At 39.7% G+C, this 23,109-nt stretch overlaps 1 pseudogene; it reads right to left on the bottom strand.

The window, feature by feature from the left end:
• Window positions 1–16,151: 16,151 nt before the first annotated feature.
• On the bottom strand, window positions 16,152–22,745 carry LOC122342348 (annotated as a pseudogene).
• Between the last annotated feature and the right edge of the window lie 364 nt (window positions 22,746–23,109).

Below are 23,109 nucleotides of genomic sequence, written 5' to 3'. Positions count from 1 at the left end.
GATGTGAATTTTATGTGTGTATTTATTCAAGCACTGCCACAGGATTTCATGTCAGACTGAATCTCATATTTTAACATGCTCTCTTTGTATGTTTTTGCAGTACCATTTGATGAGATTTATGAAGTGGTACATGAGCTTGGACAAGGAGACTTTGGCACTGTGTACGAGGGACTTCCAAAAATCAACGCAAGAAGGTAGGGACTTTATTCACCAAATGTATATAGAAGATATCGATCAGTGCTTAGACCAAAACATTTTAATATCAATGTAAATAGAAATATTTGTGATCATGACTATATATGTGTGTGTATATATGTGTATAAATTTGCAGATTCAATATAATCAGTTTGCCCATTTGTAACATACAGTGCGCTTATAAATGATTTTATTTATTTATTCATTGATTGCATTTTTTTTTGCAGGTTGCTATCAAAATCATCCACAAGTGTAAAAGAGACCGTTATATTGAACTAGTAAGTTGACATAACTTAATGTACATAATTAAATACCAACTACATTACATTGCAAACAGAAGTGAAATGTTATATTGAACTTTTAATTACTCTTTTCTATAATGTTAGCCTGGCTGTTCAAAGCCACTGTTTGCAGAAGTGGCTGCAAATCTGCTGCTGAAACAGGCTCCATTAAGCCCCTACATTGTGTACATGCTGGAATGGTTTGAAGAGGAGGATCGGTTCATCCTCATCCTGGAACATCCGGAACCCTGCAAGGACTTGCTCAAATTTGTGGTTCACAACATGCATTGGGCGAACGAATTACAGACACGTAGCCTGATGTATCAAGCGGTGCTCGGGGCCAAGCACTGTCTTGACCGAGGTGTCTTTCACCGGGACATTAAGTTGAATAACTTTCTGATCAACACGACGACTAACCGAGTCCAACTAATAGACTTTGGCTGCAGTGACCTCGTCAAAAGTACAGGCTACTTGGGTGGTTTTATAGGTGAGTTGGCTGCGTTATGTTATGAGGCCTAATGAGAAGTCAAACTTCTGAGTAGTGATTTAATGAAAACAAATGGACATTTGGTCAAGTTTCTGGTGACATTTGTTTGCAAATAGATTTTGTAACCTGAATATGCCTTGCTTTCATGAACAGGAGGAGTCTGCCCGCCTGAATACTACAAGGACTTAAGATACAAGGCAGAGCCAACAACCGTCTGGTGTCTGGGTGTAATGATGTACACAATGATGTGCAAATGTCGACCCTTTAGAAGTCCTGAAGACATGATGCATGGCAGTCTGAGTTTTAACGTTAGAGTATCCACAGGTGAGAGAACAATCAACTACCAATAACACAGTGACATTAAGATTGTTAAACACACAAAGTGTAATACATGCTACATATTTCCATACTTGACAACGTTAGCATGTCATGGACATGAAAGAACACACATGACTAACCAATGAAAAACTTGTACAGAATTGCAGAACTTGATAAGTCGCTGCCTGACTGTTGACCCAACTAAGAGAGCGACTATTGAGGAGATCCTACAGCATAAATGGTTTCAGCAAGGACAAATGTCAGGAGTAGCTCAGAGTCAGGCAGAGTGACTAGGGAGGAAGGCAGATGATGACAGGAATCCCTCTTCTGAAAGTCCTAGAAGTGCTGTCATTCGTTCATTAAGCGGATGACCAAAACTGCACAAGCCATTCACCAGAGAGTCTCCGGAGCAGCAAGCTTAGTTTAAAAAAAAGAGCAAACTTAATGGACGAAATGAAAAACAAATTTCTAAGAAATTAACACACGAAACCAAGGAGCAAATTTTATACTGTAAAAAGTGTGTACAAAACAGAGGAAATGAAGATGGAGAATATTATAAATTTAGCGCACAAAACAGGAATACTAATGTAGACTTTACAAAGACCGTTCCTGTCAGCTCCTCAAACTGATCTTAATATATTCAAGTTATTGAATAGGTAGAGTTACATTTTATTCAATAAAACCTCTACAAAAAAAAAAATCACTTGTGTAAAATTTTCTGGACCTACTGAAAAAAACAGCCTATGCCAGGCTGGGAGAAATGAACAGTGTTGACATAGTTTAAACACTACATGGTGATAAAATTACACTGCTGTTATTTTTAAGACATGGTGTCATTGTGAAATTTAATCCAAAGAGGTGTAAAAACAAAAAAGCCACACCTCCACTTACTATGTCCGCCATTTTATTTCACTTGAAGACGAAGAAAAAGCAGATAAATCAGGTTCTCACATGGTATAGCTAAAATAAGTGTTATTTTTATACACATGCACAGGAGTATATGTCGTGTAAGTCACATTTGATCAATTTGTGACTTTAAGATAAATCGGGACCACGTTGTACTAATAACGTTACCTCAGTAAGGTTCATTCAAATTGTGGATGCGGTCTAAACTAGGTCTCTAATTACGTGTCTGTGGATTTCCTAAATGAAGGAGCGTATTAATAAATACTGAGTTCATACAAAACCCTAAATCGTGAAGCGTGGGCGCCATCTTACACATTGACCAGCTTTATAAAACATTTTAGCTAGTCGCTAGAAATGCTTGGCGTTTTGTTAAATATAGTCTGTGGAACAACGTATAAATGCACTGTATAGTGCTAACGTTAGATTAACAAAAGTATGTTTATTTCGAGGGTGCTGCAGACCTGGCTTTTTAATGTTTATTTTTATGAGTTAACGTTAGCTGTAGATACTATAGGCATTTTTTTTTGCTTGTTAAAAAGCACACCGACTGACTGGGATTATCCTGTGAGAGTGTTTCATTCTGAAGAAATGCTGGTTCAAGTGGAGTCTAAAGGGAACCCAAACTGGATCCGAATACCAGTGAAAAATGGCGGTTTTGACTTCTGTGAATTCATTAAGGAAGGTACATTTTTCACTTTTAGAGTAATTTTATTCTTAGTGTTATTTACGTTGAAGTTAACTATTATTACTCATATATAAAAAGCCATAATAATCATAATATCCGTAACTTTCTTTTTAAATCAGATATTCAGTATATTATAAATGGACTTAATCCCAAATAAAATTGTGATCGCACTAAAGTGGTGTTTTAATTATGGTACTTTCTACCTCTAAGCTTCAACAAAGCTCAACTTGCCGCATGGAGCCAATTTGATCCTAAAGACTTTGCAGGAGTTGATGTTGATGCTGATATTTTTGATGAGCTTGTGAGAACATCTAAGGTGTCCTTCAGACTTTTAGACGGTGATAAAGCCGGTAAGAAGCTGGTAAACATCCTTGTGGCTGATATGGTAGAGAAGTATGGGTAAGTTAGCAATAAAATCAAACACTACACTGTAAAAAAAAATCCGTAAAAATACAGTAAAAACGTCTGTTTTCATTTGAAGGAATTTTCCGTATTTTTAGTGTTTTCCGTAATTTTTAATGACGCGTTGCATTGTGGGTGCAAGATCCTTGTGACGCGAAACGCGTGCGTGAGAGGCAAGCGCCATTAACACATTTCATTCAAATTCCGGAGAAGGTTTAGATTAACGCCTCTGAGGTAAAATTTACGTTTAAGGTTTTTTTTTTTATTATTATTTAAATCTTTAGTAACGCCAATAATGTATTTAGGTGCTGTCTTATTAGTTTTAGACCCGTTTAGTTAATGTTGTGCTTGTCCTCGTTCAGTGATTTGAATCCAGTTTTGATTTAATTGCTATTTGTGGATATAATGAAGATATATGTGACTGTGCCCTTATGTTTTAGTTTTATTCGACGAATTTATTGTGTGCCCAAGAAAACAAACCGTTTACTTAATCGGGATAAGGTTTAACGCCCCTGAGGTAAATATCTTTGCATTTAGTTTTTGTTCTTTTTTTAATTTATACAACACAACTTGTTTTAGTAACGCTGCTATTGTATTTAAGGTGCTAGTTATATCTTATTCGTTTGTTGTAGTTTATGTAGTTTTGTATTATTACAAGCCTGGCACATTTTAATAAAGTTGTGGCACATTGATAAAAATGTTGAGAAAATAAAAAGGCTGTCACTTCACCACACTAGTAATGAAGTGTGTCAGGGATCAGGGTCAGGTACTTTTTTTTTTTTCTTCTCTTAACCGGTCTTAATTTGGCCATTCAGTTAAAATCGTTTTTTTTTTTTTTTTTTTTAAATGAAGCGCTCGTCTTGGTGCGAGACTTAAAAAGTAACTTTGTATTAGTCATGTTGGCTTGCAGTGTTTGTGAATTTAAATGCGTTTCATTATCACAATATCTAAAGCACTGCAGAACCCACAGACATGTACACAATGTTTTTTTTCGTGTGGCCATAAAGACTGTGGAAGAAAGTTTTCCTCATTCAGTTGCTTGCCGTTCATATGTCACGAACACATCCAGACAGACAAACATGGAACCGAACGTGTCTGTGCAATTAAAGTGTTCAATGAATTTTTGCAGCACAGAGTATGCAGATATTAAAGGGCTTGTGTCTCACTTAAGTGGCCACATACAAGAGGGGCTGACTATAACTTGTCCCTTTTATGGGTGTTCCAAGACTTTTAATGTAAAGACATCCTTTTCATCACATATTTCCAGATATCATAGAAGCTGGAATGTCACCCACATTTCACCTGTTCATCTATGTGAGGTTGCAGTACAGTCATCTTCAGGTGAGGAAGCACATGTTTCGATAGTGTACCTGATGAAATTGATGTGACTGATGCAGACCCAAGGAAGGATGAAGTGCAAGATGCTTACACAGAGAATTTAGCTCTGTTTTACTTGGCTTTGGAGGCAAAGCATTTAGTCCCAGTCTCCACAATCACAGAGATGGCAAATGAAATGAAGACTCTTCAAGGTATTCAACAAGAATACACAATGAATGTGCTGTCGAAAGACCTTGAAAAATATGGTGTTTCTGCAGAGTTGTTAAGATGTCTTGGGGAAAGTGCATATGAGCAGAGTCCTATGCACAAGTCCTATGCACAAGGCCTTAGATGCTAAAGCCTCAGTTTATTGCTAAAAGAGGGCAGTGCAACTCAGCAGTGCTGTAAGCATCTTCATGATGAGGATGGTACACTGTGTGATTTCATTGATGGCCATGTCATTAGATCTAATGCTATGTTGGCGTCAGACCAAGACTCTTTAAAGGTGATGCTTTTTCAAGACTCCTTTGAGATTGCTAATCCACTCGGATCTGCCAAACAAAAGCACAAAATTTTAGCTGTCTACTTCACACTTGCAAACTTTCATCCACACAACCGTTCAACTGTGGATCAAATACAGTTGGTACTTCTATGTTCAGAAAAAGACTGCAAATACTTTGGTGTGGATAAAGTTTTCACTAAGGTAGTGTCAGACCTGAGTGAGCTGGAAACCAAAGGCATATCTTTTGAGGGAAAGTTGTATAGGGGAACTGTTGCATGCATAATGGGAGATAATTTGGGCTCCCACATGATTGGTGGGTTTACAGAAAATTTCAGCTCTGCTGAGTTTTTCTGTAGATACTGTCTAATGACAAGAGATGAATTCATCTCCAACCCTCTCACAGTTGTCACTCTGAGAGATCCCGCTGCTTATAAGGAGTCTGTGCAGTACTTGGAAAGACACCCTGAAATGACCATGCACCATGGCATTGTAGTATTATACCTTTTGTTAATTATGATAATTATGAATTAACACTTGAATTCGCTCTTAATTCAAGTTTGGGGAATTGAATCTTAAAAGATTCACGTTAGTATGTAATTCAAATATACCTTTAAATCACCTAATACGTCCAGCGTTTTAGGGCAATTTAAATGTATGTTACCAATATGAATTTACTCTGTGATCAGCAAAATAAATCAATTGGACTTTCCTCTTTATCCGATTTTAGCTTTACCTCGAGCAGGTAGCAACGGATCTGGGCATGAGTTTAACTTTCCAGTCACATAACACACAAACGAGAATTCGTAATAATGAAACAAAATTTATTAAACAGTACCTACTAATTGACAAGACTACACTGAGAAGACTAACATACACACACACACACACACACACACACACACACATACACGTACATTCATACACATATTCACGGGTTGGAAGGGAAGATGGATAATTGTCTGTCCAAAGTCTGTTAGCTAGTTCTGAGATTGCACTAAGAGCACCAACAAAGCAAAGTTAGGGTTTAGCTTTGCTTATATGTGTCTGCGCCGATTCAGTAAAGAGATGAAAAGGTAGTTTTACCACTCAGCTTGTCTGGAGAAATCCCGGCTTGCTGATTGGTCAGGCTCGTCCGTGGGATGACGTGGTCGGGCTTTCCCGGGCCGTTTGAATGAAGTCTCTCTAGCTTGGTGGTTCGCTTTGGATGAACCGGGTTGGTTACGGAAAGGGCAGTGAGTGTCCGTGGAGTGATGTAACGGAGCGGACCGGAGTCGAGGGTATCGGGTCGTTCTCGTTGGGAGTCTTCTAACTTCTCCAAGTTCCAAAGTTTCTCCGTTTCCTTGGCGATTCCTGCAGTGACCCGAATTCCCCTGCGACTCCTGGTGGTTCCGAAACTTTCTTCTCGACTCGACTCATTGAGGAGCTCTGTTCCTGCGTTTTGAGGTGCAAGTTTTTGGGCGTGCCTGGGCAGTTGTCCAATCCGAGAGTCGAAGGGGTGTGTCCACGCCTGCTTTCGACTCGGTTTCGTGCATACTTTATCCCAGTTAGAACTGACATTCTGCACTTCTGTTTCTTATCGAAAGTTTATAAATAGGATACACTGTTGTGCATTTTAACAAACACAACTATTCATTCACCACGATATTGGAAACATCATCAGCTTCAACTTGACACCAAACATGCATTATCTAGCGCTTATGGGCGCTATCTGTTAGCGGATTATTTGAAGATTACACAGCGGTTTCTACATACATCCCAAAACATTTATTGAACAGTCATTTGCAAATGAACCTATATTTGTTTGAAAGGAAGGCATTTAGATTGTTCGTTTAGTAGTTTTATGTGTGTCCTGGCAGTTCCTTTGTTGTAGCAAAAAGGAAAAGGCGCGCTTTTAAGGAATGTGTGTTGGGACAGAGCGAAACTCCTGGGGTTGAAAGTGTAAGGTTGTCCTGAACACACGTTGATTCACGGCGGGAGTCTCATCACCTTTTGACTTGGTGGCTTGGTAGAACTGGTCCCAGGTCAGTGCGCCGAACGGGTTATCGGACTGTCGACCAGATGTTGCATTTCAATCATCCCAATCTTGATGTGGGTACGTTCGGATTGGCCGAGCTCACTGCAGCGACAGTCTCTGGAAAACGTTTGGCAGACTTTGTGGCGCTCTGCATCGCTCTGCGGACCATCTTGATTGCCTTTATGGTCCAGGGTGCGGAGGACGCGCGGTTTACGACCTGGTTCTAGAGCGATTCCCCCTTTTATGGTTCGTGTCTGTTCATCAAGGCCCCACAGCATTAAAGGCAACAGTGTTTTTAACAAACTGTCTAACTTCCATGTCTGTCAGCCTGGATTACCGCCCTGCCCTAGCACATGACCTGTTTGAGGGTGTTGTCGATTATGATCTAGCAATGTGCTTGCAGTATTTGATTAAAACAAAAAAGTGGTTCACTTATGACTCGCTTAATGATAGACTCAGATTGTTTCCTGGTGAAAGCAGAAACGAGCCAAATGATGTACTCAACAAAGGAATAAAGCTCGGAGGCCATGCAGCCCAAAACAGGTGGCTTCTGAGGTTTTTGCCTCTTCTGGTGCATGACAAAATTGCAGATGCTGATGATGCTGTCTGGCAGCTTGTCTTACTACTCAGGAGTTGGTAGAATTTGTGCACCTAGACTTTCAGAGTCTCAGATTGCTTACATGAAAGTGCTGATCGAAGAATATGTGGAAATGAGACAACGGTTATTTCCACATATAAATCTCAGACCAAAACACCACTATCTACACCACTATGCTGACTTGACTTTACAGTTTGGTCCACTCATACATACTTGGACCATGCGCTATGAAAGTAAGCACAGCTATTTCAAAAGGTGCATCAGGTCAAGTAAAAACTTAAAAAATGTGACAAAGTCCTTGGCTTATAGACACCAGTTGCTTCAGGCATATCAGGGTCATGGCAGTTTCTTTAGCCCACAAGTTGAACTTTCGTGCTCCACTACTTTTTATCCAGAGCTCTATGATAGAGGAATAAGAAAAGTAGTTACAGACTTTGGACTTACCTCGTTTAACTCCGTTATCACAGAAAAAGTCCAAGTTAAAGGCACTACATACGCAAACGTTATGCATGTCTTACTAAAGTACACCAAGGGACAGCTAGAGTTAGGGCAAATAGCTAGCATTTTTATCAAGAGTGAAGCTATTGTCCTACTTCTGCTGCGACTAAAAACTGTCAGTTGGGTGCCTGAGCTTGGAGTGTTCGAAAAAAAATCTTGACAAGCTCAGTGACTACAGTCCACTTGCTTTTTACCACAGAGGCGCAAAGTTACTTCTCCCGCTTGAACATATGCCACTATGGAGCTTGTGAAAGAAATGGTTCAGAAGGCTATTGGAGTAAATGGTGTAGATGACCTAAGCTTTGTAAAGATTGAGGACGTCGATGGAATTCTGCCACCCATACAGTGCAGAAGGCTGATTCAAGCTTTCTGTTCAGGTAAATTTAAAAATTCAAAAGCTAATCTAGATTTGTTAGCAAATGTTTGGTGTTTTTTAATGCGATAGTCAGATTGATAGTTTGACTACAACAATACTAATCTTTTTGCACAGCTTCAATAAACTATGCTGTATGGGTTTTAAACATTTTTAAATGTCAAGGGACCCCCATTCTAAAATCTGAAAGGCATTTATACGTTTTTGTTTTGTTGTTTTAATTAGTATTATAAATAGCTCCTAAATCAATTTTGATTTATTTTTTTGGAATTGATGAGAGTAAGTGTAAGGGACCGAGAGGTCACGGCAAATAACAATTCACAAGCCCAACGTTCCACAATTGAGGATTTTATTGATGTTTAGGGGAAACCAAGCCATGAGGAGACAAAAACAACCCATAACTAATTCAAATAAAGAAAACTTAACAGACCAGGAGCACAAACCTTATCAGTGGCGTGGCATGGCAGAGACCCCCCCCTTCCACTCAAACAAATTCAGCTTATAAAGCAGCAGGTAAAACTATGGCTAATTACACAGGGGAGGAAACAAACAATTAAACTTAACCAAACCCATATCATGCTATAAATAAGTGGTTTTAACAAATAAACACTTATAAACAAACCACAAAAACTCAAACAACAAAATTATCCTAGCAAAACAAACACAAATTAAATCAAACAGCAAAATAGTCCATTTCAAAACTCCCCAGGTCCGCTCCGTAGTTGGTTTGGCCCGGTGGAACCAAAATCAAATAAGTTTGTGTCCCCCGCCCAGCCTCAGATCTTTGACGGACCGGATCGCGCTCCCCCCAGCAGTCTCATCTCCCGGTAAACTCAATTCAAAAGAAATATTTGTTAAGAAAATTGGGAAAAGGTGTGCACTGTAACTAATTTATGGGCCCTATAAATCAGTGACATGCAAAAATAAACTAAATAAAAGACATTCGAAATTTAAATGCTGTGTGTGTGTGATTACTGCAACTAAACTGGTGTAAAAAAGTGCATGAATATTTATTGGTGCATGTGTGAGCATTTGAGCTACAAATGCGCGCTGATGTTGTGTTTAAGCTCAAATACCCACACTTGTGCGGCCGACGCCTTAGGCCGTCACAGTAAGCAATCTTTTTTAGTGTCAATATGCTTTGTCTTTTGATGTTATGCAAACACCTAAACTTTTTTTTTTTTTTTAATGACAAAAATATCACAATTTAATTTTTTACAATTTGATCAGAAAACCCTCCTAGCATTCCTTATGCCCCCAGTAGGTCTGAAATCCCAAGCTATAATCACTGTTTCCATCTTAAGCTTTCATCTGCCTTTAATTGTTGTTCATGTTAGCATATTAGTTGTTGTTGTTAATTACTAAATGTCAAAGTTTGTTGTGTAAATTTGATTAGAGAAAATAAAGTCATTAATCACTTGAGACCCATGTCGTCTTAAACACATAAAAGCTTTGTTCGTCCTCTTAACAATTTTATGCGGTCCACTGTGCTTTTTGTCCAAATGGCATGAGACTCTGTAGAGACGTCAACACTTTCTAGATCTAGAAGAAAAAAAATTGGAATATGGATTGAAAGTCAGGCTCGATGTTCATGCCAATTGTGTAACTGTTAATTTTGTTCTCTTGCAGTTAGTAACTGAAATGTAGATTTAAATTTGGTAAATGATGAAAAACAGATGATTGAAATAGATCAATTCTAAAGACTCCAACTTTTATATTTGTGACATCTTCTGGTTTGATTCTAATCACAATGTATTAATACTACAAAAAAAAAAAACTACAAAATATGCTAAACTACTAAATTTCTGTTACAATTCTAATTTTCGTAATATGCAGATTGAACAAAAAAACTGGTTGGTCAAATAGTAAATAGTAGAGCTTTTCAACCATCTAGTTATTTTTTACTTTTAAAGCTGCATTTTCCAAAAATCCTCATGAATAAAATGTAAAACATGGGTCTTTTTATAAATGTAATTATGTAAAAAGCTGCATAGTGCATGTGGAGTTTATAGACAGTGTTTTTTATAAAATTTTGTTGCCTGGGGTCTCTAGAAACCCAAAGACCTTGAGTGTAACTTCCAAACAAAGCTTTTGCGAGTTTGGATGCTATGGGGTAAGTGATAAATGACAACATTTTGATTTTGGGGTGAAGTAACCAATTAATGTCTTTTGCTTATGTTGTTGTTGTTTTTCGTTGTATACTGTATGTTATGCTTAGGTTCACAAGCTGTACTTGGCCCTGATTCTACACCACATCAAGTGCAGTCCCAAACACCATCTCTCACACCTAGCTCTGTTGAGTGTTCAACATTCCATGAGGAATATGTTGTACCATGGCATAAAATGCCCTCAAAACTTATGCTTGCCTTAAGTGAAAAGAAGAGACCAAAACCTAGTGAGAGAAGAGAACTAGTTCGCATAGTGATGGATGATTTCCTCAACAATGGTCATAGAAGGCCCGGAAGAGCAAAGCTATGTACGTTGCAAAGCAGATTGTAGATAAATATCCCTGTTCTTTTCAAGACAGAGAGCTCAGTGGAACAAAAGTTGTTGGAACAGGATATGATGCTCTCCTTATACAGCTAGAAAACCGAGTTGAAAATATTCAGAGACCCTTAACCTTCAGATTAAAGCACCCATCAGAGGATGAAGATGCAGTGAGCAGAAAGTTCACACATTCAGATCGCTATGGATGTATGGAATGGCAGCCTGCTATTGAGGGTCCAGATGAACCAAAATCTAAACAAGATCGATTAAAAAGTGCCTTCATAACCCATGATCTTCAGGAGTCCTGCGTTCAAAAATTGATGGGTGAAACATATAGCATCCAACGTTCAACCATCATCAAACGAAGCACTGTAAATGCATTACTGGAAGAGTGGCCTTTCCTTTTCGAAGCTGATCACCTGTTTGATCACACATGTACCCTCCCTGGCTTTCCGGTGCAAATGAAGCTGGCCGAGGAATTATCAAAAAAAGGAAAAACCCTGAAAGACTTCCTTAATTCAAAAGGGATGAAGATTGAACACTGCGATCCAGTCCAGCTGATCTCTGGTGTTGCCAAAGGAAACCCTGAACATCTTTACTGTCAAAATGAAGTAAGTTCTGTTTGTTTTAACTGTTATTTATTGTTTATAAACCACAGATAATCTATTATGTTCTGTATTAATAAATGTATTTACCATCTCCCCATGCTGTTGTTAAAAGTACAAACGAGAGAGCCTACTTTGTCAGTTATATTATTGGGTATACTGTTTGTAAATTCACATTAGGGAGCCGTGAAACTTTATGTACTGTAATGTAACAGACAACCATTAGCAATGGTTAATTGTTTTCCATGCCTCTCTGTAACATTATGACTATGGTCACAACGATCATCACTGAGCACTCACACAGAAGCACATGGAAACGGTTGAATGTTTATTGATAGAAGTTGTTTGTTGATCCCTAATATATTTGCACATAGACAGATCTGCTGATAGATCTGACTTTCAAATACTATCATGTGCTGCTTTCTGAGAGATCAGTGAAGAACATGAAGCAATGGTCATTGTGGCCAATCACAGTCATATCTGTTAAACGCGCATGTATATGATGGCCAATCAAGAGTGTTTAAGAATTGGCTCAACTGCGCTCATTTTCTGTACTGACTGGTACAAAAGTCTGTACTATCAACAACACTATCTTCACATTAGTTTATTGACTGGTCTGACTGAGTAGCTGGACACATTTGATTGGTTTCTCTCCAGACTCTTGTGCTGTAATGAAAATTTAGGTTATAGCCATTATGCTTATTGTACTTATATATATATATATATATATATATATATATATATATATATATATATATATATATATATATATATATATATATATATGCACAAGTCAGAGAGTAATCTTTTCAAAAGTGAAAAAAAACACAGACAACAAAATTAATAAATGGATAAACATTTTGGGTAAAATATTATTTAGGTTACTAGTCATTTATCATAAGTATGTGAAAGGGAAACATTGAAAATGTTTCATGACATTCATAGAGTTTTCCTCCCCTACCAATGACAGGACTTGATTGCAGCTGGACAGGGAATCCCGAGCACCCCCTGTATTCTGGTCATGGGTTTGTATTTTGTATATTATTATTTGTTTGCTATTGACAACAAATAAATCCTTAATTTCATTTGTTAAATGTGGATTTTAAAGGTTAAATTACATACAGATGACTTTAAAGAAAAAGTCAAACTTAGTTTAAGTAGCCTTTTATATTTTTATTTTAAATATCTGTTTGCTATTTGTTTAAGGTGATGGACGATTTAAGATTTCTGTGGATCAGGAAATTATCAACGACCACATCCTCTCTCCCATTGTGGCCCTAAGCTACACATTCTCTTTGTTTTATGTTTTGAATGTCAAATACACGAAAGAGATGGCACTTTCTCTCGAATTTATTCAGAGGTAAGCCATGCATGCAATGTTGAGAATAGAGAAAGGGTAACAAACTTAGCACCTGGAGGGCTGCAGCGCCCTGCAGAGTTTTATTCCAACCCTGCTTCAGCATACATGCCATGTTGTTTTCAAATAGGCCTGAAGGACTTGATTGGTTGGATCAGTGAGCTCCGGCCCTTCAGGAGCTGAGTTTGACACCCTGTTATAGCGTATGCTGTTGTATTGTGAAAGATATTGAATCTTGCTCCAGGGTTAAATCTTAATCATTAAGCATGGCAATTGACCATTTAATCCGTGCTCAAACATTGTCATGTTTCACCCAAAAGTTAGATGTTTGTCATTCAACGTTGTTCCAATCCAGTACTGCAAAAGATATTTTGATGGTGTGTTTTGATATTTGAAAGTGTCTTTCCTTTGCATGCAACTGTTTGGTTACACACATTCTTCAATATACATTTTCAAAAGAAGAACAAAACTCTTTTTTTTTTATGTCCTCACAATGCAAAAAGCATTCAAAACACCTACAGAGAGCATGAAGTCTAGTGCACTGTTTTTGCTCTTTCGACAACAAAAATTCCAAACCCAGCCACAGCACTGTTTTTCTGTTCTGAATGAATCAGCCGTTTAATCACTTCAATCACTATGAATCGCTTATTAAAGGAGACTTACTGCCACCTACTACCTATTTCACATTTACAGTACCTTTTATTTAAATCATTTTAAATGTCAGATTACAATGTTATTAGTATCGCATGTATGTGTTGTAAAATTAGGCCTTTGTAAATTGAAATAAAAATATGCAGATTTATGTACTTTATATACTTTAAATGTATGCATCGTTTTTATGTAAAATGTCTTACATTAGGTTAATTAAGATTCTATAGGGTTGTATCAAACGAAAAGATTTGTACTACAAAATTAGAACTGGACTAAATGTTTGTTGTTTACACCTGAATGTAATATTAGAATAATTTGAACATTTTGATGTGTACTTTATCCAATTGAACTTAATTGGGCAAAACATTTTTACTCAATTCTAAACCTTGTCTGCGTTTTACTTATGTCATTCATTTCTTTACCTGCAAAGTTAAATGAGTATTAATTTCTTTCAGAGTTTTGCTGAGATAAAGGGAAAAAAACATCAAATTCCTCCAAGACTGCTGAAATTCTTGTATGAGCTGAATGACTTTGAAAATCCATGGAAGGTGTAAGCTTTTACCAAACCTAGCTTGAACTGGATTGCTACTAGCACAAACTGGCACAGACAGATGGAACCCTGTGTCCTACCTCATGCACTTCTCTCTTAAATGCAAAGCATTTCAGAATGCTTGTAAATGTATAAAATTCATGTTGTGAACAATGTTGCATCGTTTTAATTCTGTCATTTAATCTTAAAAAATAGTAAAAGTACTTTTTAATAGTGTTCTATACTTTTGGTATATGAATTTTACTCATTTTAAAAACCTACAAGCCTGTTTTTATTCCATTTATTTAACAGTGGTTTTGACTGGTTCAACTATTACAATGTAAAAGTTTTTGACAGTGCAGCGGTAATACTGCATACATGCACTATTGTCTTTTGCTGTTCAAAGAAGGAAAGAAAACGCGTATACAAGTAATTTGTGCATGAGATTTTTTTAAAAACCTGCACAATTTTTTTTTACATTTTTTTAGTTGGTTTTGCTTTTTTTGCTTGGTTTTTTACTTATGGGGCTTAACTTTTTGGCAGTACTACAATAATATTCAACACTCAAGTGCTGTTACAACGCAAGCATTTTCTGCAATGACGATACACATTGTTCTTTCTGCAGTTAACTTTTGTTTTGTGTGTGTGTATACGTGCATGTGATGATCTGCAGTCCTGTGTTTGTTTTCTGTTGTTGTTGTGTTTTTTTTTGTTTTTTTTTTTTTTAATAGAGCTTAACTTTTTGAAGGTACCACACTAATATGGTGGTATTTTAATGTTGCTGACTTGCTTGTAGGAATGTTATTTGAATATTGTGTTTTTAAAATTATTGTATTGCAGTTTGATGCATGTATTGTCATATGTAACACAAAAGCTATTGATTACATTTAATGTTTATGTCACCAAGCCAGCAGAGGGAGCTCTTACCTCTGGGTGATCTGCGATCACTCCCTCTGCTGCTACTTCCTGTTAGAACACTATAAATGTTGTAGCAGGCCCCTCACCTGCAGGTTGCATTGTTCGCCTGTATTATTGTTAGATTGTTGTTTCCCGAGTTTCTTTAGTCTTAGATTCCTTGGTTTTGACCCTGCCTGTCTTCTGTTGTTCTGATTGTTTGCTGCCTGACCTGACCTTTGCCTGTTTTTGGATTTTGTTATTGCCTTGCCTCTGATACTCCTGTTTGCCCTGATTGACGCCTGCCTGCTTTGACCATGCTTTCGTTTAATAAAAGCCTGCAATTGGATCCTGTTGGGAAAATCTTCGTTGTTTCCCTCCCAGGTTCAGGTCTGTCAATGATGAGATTTACTTTTAAATTTACTATCTTAATTAGTTTAATAAAGTCAGAATAATTGAGACTGAGCTCAGGATACAGAACAACAGCATTAAAGGCATGCAGGGCAGTCCTGTATGATCACACTACATTTCACACAATATTTATATCCTTGCGTCTTCCTCCCACTCAGTGTGTCCTTCACAGAACACAGTGCAGGTGCAGTTGTTTCTTCTCGACCAGTAGATGGGCTCAGCAGTCTCCACATCTTGTTTCTGTAGATAAGACATTTTGCACAGCACATACACATAATATCAAGTAGAAAAACTCAGAGCCTTTATGAGGCCTGGGCACAGTGCTTCTATTGAGTAAAACCTGTAAAACATAAATCCTTTAAAGCGTAAATCCCACAATTCCCTCTCTTGATCTCTTTGAAAGAGATCACAACCTTTGCTCCACTTCTTCCTCACAGTGAATCACCTGGCATAGGTCAAATTCCCACAGGCCATTTTTTCCTTTTTCCCTTACCAGAGTTAGTTTTGCTCCTCCCCCAACCCCTATGACATTTCTTTTGTGTCTGCCTTGAGTCACTCCCTCTCTTGTTCCATTCCACAGTATCAACGTTATTATTATTACAACAATTCCCACCCCCCAACATATGACCACCTTGTTAATATTATCCCTCATGATTTAGCCCCAGAATTATTATCTGAACGTCACTGTTGCAAAATACCTTCTCTAAAATCTGCCTTACCTTGTTAAATTCCAATTGGTCGAGTCCACAACCTATTTTTGGGGCAGCTAATACCGGCACTTGGTCTTCCTGACACTTTTGTTTTAGTGCTTTTAGACTCTTTTCTAAGTTTTCATAGGTGGGCAGGTCCCTGCTCCACCACTTAGTTACCAAATGGTATATAACTTTTTCCCCGTGTATTGTCTTCACACAGTCTCCTGGCTCCGATATGGTTTTGTTCAATTGTTCCACACCGTATTTTTCTCTGATTTGTTTTGCTACTCCGGCCCCTAACCCGTAGTCTGCTCCAATACAATGTGTGATTGGAATGTGTTCTGGGATTTCTAGTAAATCCCTTGCCTTAATAATACTTTAAAATTCTTATGTTTCAGTTGTGGTAGTTGGAGGCTGATTTCCTCAGTGTCTTGTTGTTTGTCTCCCTTCTCGGGTTGGCCTGTTGCTGTTTCCCCGTCTCCCGTCTCTTCTCCCTCTCTCTGACCTTCTCGAAGGTCAGCTCGAACTGTTGTCAGAGGCCTGCTAGGGGCAGAACAGAAACAGCAAGCAGACAGGTGAAACCATGTGTTACCCTTTCCAGCCAACTGCACGCAGTGCGAGGTTCGCGCAGTTATTTTCATGGGCTCTGACCACCTGGGGGCAGACCATTTTTGTTTCATGTGTTTCAGCCTCACCCACTGCTCGTCAGGTCCTCTTTTCGTGTCCAATTCCTGTTGCTCTATTTCAGGCCAAAACTTCTGTGGGGAAAATGTGTTAATAACAGCTCTTACTTTTTGTTGGTAGGCCTTAGGTGTATCAGTGTACCCATCCCCAGGCATTGGGGCCCAGGGGCCAGGAAATTGGCGTCCAGTGGATAATTCAAAAGGAGTAAATCCAGTGGTTCTGTTTCTTGAACATCTCACAGACATTAAGGCTATTGGTAATGCTTCTACCCAATTCAGAGAAGTGCTTGTACAGATTTTGGCTATTTTGTTTTTAGGGTCTGGTTCAGTCGTTCAACTTTACCTTGGCTTTGAGGATGGTAGACTGCTCCATATGAGTGCTTCAATCCTAGAGCTGACTCTACTTGGTTCAGATGCTCATTTTTAAAGTGTGTACCATTGTCTGACCTTATGACTTTGGGGAACCCATGTGTAGGTATGTAGTGATTGATGAGGCATTTTATCACTGACATTGCATCCTCCTGGCACATGAGTAAGCTTCGGGCCATCCTGTGAAACTGTCCACCATGACCAGTAAGTATCTCTTTTTGTGGACAGGATTTATCAAGTCTGTGAAGTCAATCACAGTCATGTACCCAGGGCCTCTATCCGTGGGGAAGTGGCCAGGCAACGGATGTGTGGTGGGCTTGACATTATATTCACTGCAGGTCTGACATTCAGCAATAGTGTTACTGATCATGTGTGGTAGAAATGGATGCCACCACCCCTTTATCCTTTTGGGTCATATCTTTTGAATTACTATGTGCTAGTGAGACAGCGACTCTAGCTGGCAACACAGGGCTTCCTTCTGGACCTCTCCACAGTCCCGAGGCTGTTTTTGTTCCCCTTTTGGTAACCAGGTAGTTTGTTCTTCTGGGGAGGATGCAGCTTGCTCTCTAATTATGAACTCTTCTGTTAAGGCTGGGTCTAAATTCAACACCTCATCTTGTGCTCTGACCATCATCTGTAATGGCACGTAGCCAGCTGCCTGCTTTGCTGCTTTGTCTGAGGCTGCATTTCCTACAGATACAAAATCTGTGCCATTAGTGTGTGCTGAGCACTTTACTATGGCCACCTCCTTTGGTAGTACTATAGCTTCTAGCAGTTGAGAGGCTTCTTCTGCATGTTTGATTGGCTTCCCTGTTGATGTCACAAATCCCACTTTGGCCCACCCTTGCAGCTCAACTGTAGCTGCCCCTACTGAATAGGCAGAATCTGAATATATGTTCACCCTTTTACCACTTCCCTTTTGCAATGCTGATGTTAAAGCTAATAATTCAGCTCTTTGAGCTGATGGTTTAGTTGACAACTTCTGTTGGACTGTTACTGTCAGGTCATCTCCCTCCCCTACACTGGACACCACTGCATACCCAGCAGAAAGAGTACCCTGATAATTTCTGAAACAACATCCATCACAAAACAAGGTCACGTCTGGTGATGACAGTGGCCTGCTACTCATACCCTCCCTCATCTTGCTGTCTTTTTCTACCCTTTCCTCACACATGTGGGGCTCTCCATCCACCACTAATTCTGCCGTATTTATGCCCTTGTGTTCATGTACAATGTTTGGTGCAGTCAATATTTTGATCAATTTGTTTTGCCTTTGTGCAGAGAATGTGAACGAGGAGGAGGTAATGAATGCTACCAGTGAGTGGTTTGATAGAATTATCAATTGGTGTCCCATTACCACATGATTGGTTTTTTCGATCATTTTAGCTACGCCAGCAGCAAATTGAGCACAAGGGGCTTGTTTCTGTTCAACCACGTCCAATGGAGCACTCACATAACTCAACACTCGTCGTTGTTGAAATTGTTTCTGGTAGAGCACATCACTCACAGTTTTGCCCGTGGTTGTCACATCTAAATGGAAAGGTTGGCCATAGTCTGGGGTTTGTAGAGTAGCAGCCTTTGCCATGTCGCCTTTTAGGGTAATGAAGGCCTGTTCAGCCTCTGTTGTCCAATTCAATTCACCCTTACTGTTTTTCATTCCAATTTCCTTCACTAAAGCTCTCAGAAAAGCTGTTATTTCAGTGTAATTCACAATATACTGTCTGCTGTAACCTATTAGGCCCAGAAAAGACAACATATCTTTCACATTTTTGGGTTTTGGGTGGTTTAGTATGGCTTGTTTGGTGTCATTTGTCATAGAGGTTCCCTGCCGACCCACTAATCGTCCTAGAAAAGTGACCTCTGGCCTGCAGACTTGCAACTTTTGTTTGCTTGCCTTCAACCCTACCTCAGCCAGAAGTGACAGCTCCCTCTCTGTGTCTGTCAGACAGGTGGCAGCAGATGTAGATGCAATGAGCAAATCATCCACATATTGAACCACAATTGTGTTGGTATCGACTGTCAGATTGTCCAGCAGCTTTCTTAGCTCTTGGTTGAAAATGCCAGGGCTCAAAATGAAGCCTTGTGGTAATCTGGTGTAAGTGTACTTCCGGCCGTTGTATGTGAAGGCAAACACGTCCCTACTCTGCTCTGCTAAAGGTATACAGAAAAATGCATTTGCCAGTTCTATACAGGAGAAGTGGGTGTGTTCTGGGGTCAATCTGGTTAAAATGGTGTAAGGATTTGGAGTGGGCAGTGGTGTAGTCAGAACCCTCTCATTTATTTTTCTCAGGTCATGGACCGTTCTATATTTCCCTGTGGAGTGTTTAATGACAGGCAGTATTGGGGTGTTCCACTCAGAGGTGGTCTCACACAGCACTCCCTTGTTCAATAGACTCTGAATGGTGGGGGCAATACCAGTCATGGCCTCACAATTATTTCTATACTGTTTCTCCTTTACCACTGTTGTTTTGTCTATTTCAAAAGACACTGGCTGAATATCACAATAACCCACATCCTCACTTCCTGTTGACCATAACTTTTCTGGCAGGTTGGCTAGCATCTTTTAGTCTTTTTACCATGGGGCCTAAGGCCTTGGCTCCATGGTGTTTACTGATCATTAAGGAGATGTGTGGTACAGAGACAGTTTTCATTTCAAACCAGTCATATTGTTCCTCACTTAACCTTACTTCCACAGCTACCCCTTCCTTTCCAATGTCGATGACTGAGCCTTTCAGGTTGGTATGTTTTTGATCTACATATTGGCTAAACTCTGTTGCATAAACCTCATCATTGCTTTTGTCATAGTATAGAGTACAGTGTAATGGGTCAGAAACTGGCAGGAAGTGTCTCAACAGGTCTGGTCTCTGGTTTATCAGCTGCCTAAAGTTGGTTTGTTCTGGATGCAGCACTCTGACCCAATAAATGTCCACCCCCACTCTTCCTGCTGTAGTTAATACCCATTGACCAGCTGCAGGTACTAGACCACCCTTAATGGAGCAGTTTTGTGTTTTTCCATTTGGAAAAGTTAAAATGATGCCCTCTGGGCTACACAGAATTTTTACCCCCAATTTTACTAACAGGTCTCGTCCGAGGAGAGCAGAGGGCACACTGGCAGAGCATAGGAAAGGGTGCATGACCTTTTGACCTGCTACTTCTACAGACAGAGGTTTGTATATTGGCCAGGCTACAATTTCCCCAGAGAACCCTTTGATTTCCTGTACTTCACAAGAGAGTGCGTCCTTTCTCAACCATTCCAGCCTGATGGTAGAGAAGGAGGTAGAATGATGGTAGAACAAGCCTGTACTTGGCTGTCTGTTGACCAGTACAGTTAGGTAGGGCTCAGCCTCAGCCCCCTTATTGGTTCTCTGTGGGTCTTGTCAATAATCCGCCTGGTCTGCCTGGCCCCAGACTGGGCTTTGTCTGGGCACCTGTTGGTTGGTAGACCACAGGACATTTGTGGGGACACCTCTTCCTCTTCCCCCGAGGCCCTCCTCTAACAGGAGCCCGTCCCCGTGCAGGAGGTTGTCCCCCTCTATTCAGTGGGCAGTCTCTTTTCCAGTGATCACCTGCTCCGCACAGATAACACCCCTGCTCTCTCCCTGGTCTCCCGTAATTCCCCCTATAATTTTGGTTTTGCCACCCATGTCCAGAAGGTGGCCAGTCTGGCAGTGGGTCATATGGATAGTCACGTGGGCCCTGAGGCTGATAGTTTGCTGCCCCTTGTGACACTTCCTGTCCCTTCATCCCCTGATTCATTACAGGCATTTGCAGAGCTCCCTCTCTAGGCTTCTTTTTATTCTTTTCTTTTTCTTTTTATCCCTTTCTTGTTTTTCCATGGCTTTGTCTACATAGTAAATGAAATACCTGGCCCATGTCTCTCCACTACCCCCACACATTTCTGGACTGTTTTCTACTTGTTGTTTTGCTTTTTCGGGAACTCCCTTCACTACTGCCTGCCTGTAAAACTCTTTACAGATGTCACTGCAATCTGGGTGCTGCCCTGTCCTTTCTTCCCATTCAGCTTCTGTCCTATGCAGATATGCTGATGCAGATTCTTCTGCTCCTATCTTAAATTTGATAGATTGATAAGTCATTTTTGGTGTTGGATAGAGGTTTGTAAGAGCCCTGCTTATTTGGGTAATTACTTTGGACAGTGGTTTCTCATTGGCCATGTCTTCTACTCTAGCTTCATCCTCTGGAGTAGTCATCTGGGTTCTGGTAAGCAGATGTCCCATTAGGGCCCCTAAAGTCCCCAATTGCTAGTTCATTACCATGAGTTAATGTGGTGAGTTTATTTAACCATCTCATTCCTCCCTTAGTTAGATCTGGCAATTTCTGCAGTACTGCATTCATGTCTGCATTTCCCCATGGTCTATACTCTGGATTCTGGTGTCCTCCTATCCTGTACAGTGGATACTGGGTTGGGTATGTTGTTCTAACCCCCATGTCTTTCTTTAAATTTAAGGCTTGTAATAAGGTGGTTCCTGAGGCACCTCCTTCTCCTTTGTGGGGGCTGGTAGCTGTACCAGCCCTGGGTGGGGCCTGTGCCGCCTGTTTAGAACCCCAGTCTATGTCCAGCTCATATCCAGTGATTGTTACACTATCCTTTTCTTCACCCTGACCTTTAGCTAGGCTTAGCCCTTTCATTGAATCTTCCCTACATTCTTCTCTGATTTCCCTTTCCCTTCTTTCGAGTTCTGTCCTCAGCATTCTGACATTTTCCTCCTCATGTATACTTTCTTCTCCATACAGACTACCTACTCTGCTTCCACATGCTGCCTCCTCCTTATGCACACCCGTCAGTCTCTTCCTTTCTCCAGTCAGCTGCCCTACGCGTCGCTCTAATTCCTCTACTTCCTGAGTTCTCTGAAGTATGTCTCTGTCTAACTACTGTTAATGATTGAACTCATGGGTTGTTTTGTCAGTTCTTCATTTATTAGCTCTCTTACTCTTTTTTTTCTTCTTCTAACCTAGCCTCCTCACTTGGTTCTACCTCAACTGTTCCTCCTGTCAGGACAAACCTTCCATTTTTATTTGCCTGTTTGGTTGTCGTGGACACTTCCCCTGTCACAACATGCATCACAGGCAGCTTTAAAGGAGCGGAAGGCTAGGTTTTTCTTCTTCTGATTGTTTCTCATTAAGAGCTGCAATTTTTACCCTGCAGACCATGACACTGTTTACTCTGCTCCATATTCTAGTCTGATAGGCCTTTTCTTTCACCTCTTTTTCTAATTTCCCTTTAGTAAAAAATGTTGCAGCTTGCCTGTTCTGTACCGCCATTTTATGCTCTTTGTCTGCTCTTTCTTTTTCTCTCATTATGGCCCTTAATAGTTCCCCTTTGATCTCAGTGGAATTGTTCCACCCATTAATACACTCTAATTGCTTCCATGCCTTTTCTAATTCTCTTGTCACCCTTGGTTTTTCTTTTAATTTCAGCCTGTGCCAACATTTGTCTACACAATTTATCCCATACTTCCTTATAGGTAGTCATCAGTTTATATTTTACCCTAGTCCAATTACACTTCTCACAATTTGGATTATGACCAAACAGTCTGCACCATCAGGTTATTGGGGTGTTTGTATGTCTAACTTTTCTATGCTTCCCTATGGGTAATAATTGGCTTTTTATTATATAATCTAACACCACCTACTTTCCCAGGATCAATGTCCTTAATACAGAAACCACTGTGTGTGTACTGCTTCTTTCACTCTTGTTTTATTTCTGTCATTCACTGTCCCAATCTCTTGGGCTCATGCAGGGGGCTCATAAAACATTTTGCACAGCACATACACATAATATCAAGTAGAAAAACTCAGAGCCTTTATGAGGCCTGGGCACAGTGCTTCTATTGAGT

This window comes from Puntigrus tetrazona, chromosome 4 (assembly GCF_018831695.1).
Source record: "Puntigrus tetrazona isolate hp1 chromosome 4, ASM1883169v1, whole genome shotgun sequence".
Lineage (NCBI taxonomy): Eukaryota > Metazoa > Chordata > Actinopteri > Cypriniformes > Cyprinidae > Puntigrus > Puntigrus tetrazona.
The sequence above is the reverse complement of the archived record's forward strand: the minus strand, read 5'-3'. Positions and strand labels throughout refer to the sequence as shown.